Raw genomic sequence first — 1037 nt, 5'->3', positions numbered from 1 at the left:
CCAGCCGCTCGAAACATTCTGATAAGACAGTTACAATGATATTAATTTTAAATTTGACTTTCTAATTTTCCCTTTCAAGTATAATTCAGCTGCTGTTTATGCCTAACACACGTTCGACAATGTTTAATTTTGATCTATAGCGTTATTACCGTCTAAAAAACACCATCTTCAGGACTAATTGTGACGGCTGGCTCGTAAGGTTCAAGCTTATTAATAAAGTGCTAACAATAATAAGCTTACAGATACCTGGTCATAGCCGAATGGGTTGAGCAGCGTCTTCAAATCATGGGGGCTAATGTTCTTTTTTTCTTATAAAAGATATAATCAGCTTGGTGCTATTAGAATAAGGAAACGAGTTTATTTTGGAATATTATTTTACTTGGGAAAAGAGAAAAAAAATCACATTAATTAAAAAATGCCAACAGCACCCGGTGTTCCCAGGCGGTCACCCGTCCAAGTACTGACCAGGCCTGACGTTGTGTGACTTCCAGGATCTGACGAGACTGGGTACTTTCAACGTGGTATGGCCGTTGGCTAAGGAAGCTTTGTATCAGAATAATGGTTGGTCCAAAAAACCGACAAGAAATAAAATGCCTAATTTTAGAGTCATGAAGCAATGTTTTCAGTAAAATAACATTTAGCAAGAATGAAAACATGTTTATTCATTGTTTTTAACCTCATTTTCTTCTGAAACGAAACGGCAAGCCCCTAAAATATTTCTACCTTTGATGACTAGCCTAGGCTACCCTATAGCTTCCTAGTTTAGATTAGGAAAATGAGCCCCCTCTCGTACAATAAATGCCTATGCTTTGTATGTAGATGAATGGGCAGGCAAAATTTATTTCTTGTTACAAAAGGACAAGCCTCTAACTTTTTTTTAGATTATGTTTTGTAAGATAGAAATCCCTCCCCCCCGCCCCCAACTATTGTGGGGGGAGGGGTGCACCCCCCCCCCTCTCCCAGAGCTGTGGCCTCCGAGGCGGTATACTAATTTCCTTTCGTAGTAAGTAAGTTCCGGGGGAGGGGTGCTAGCCCAA

At 39.9% G+C, this 1037-nt stretch overlaps 1 pseudogene; it reads right to left on the bottom strand.

Annotated features, from left to right (window-relative positions):
- Positions 1–416: 416 nt before the first annotated feature.
- LOC148941052 (5S ribosomal RNA) lies at positions 417–535 on the bottom strand (annotated as a pseudogene).
- Between the last annotated feature and the right edge of the window lie 502 nt (positions 536–1037).

This window comes from Artemia sp. Qi Xiang Cuo, chromosome 19 (assembly GCF_049724085.1).
Source record: "Artemia sp. Qi Xiang Cuo chromosome 19, ASM4972408v1, whole genome shotgun sequence".
Taxonomy (NCBI): Eukaryota; Metazoa; Arthropoda; class Branchiopoda; order Anostraca; family Artemiidae; genus Artemia; species Artemia sp. Qi Xiang Cuo.
This window is presented reverse-complemented; position numbering and strand designations above follow the sequence as displayed.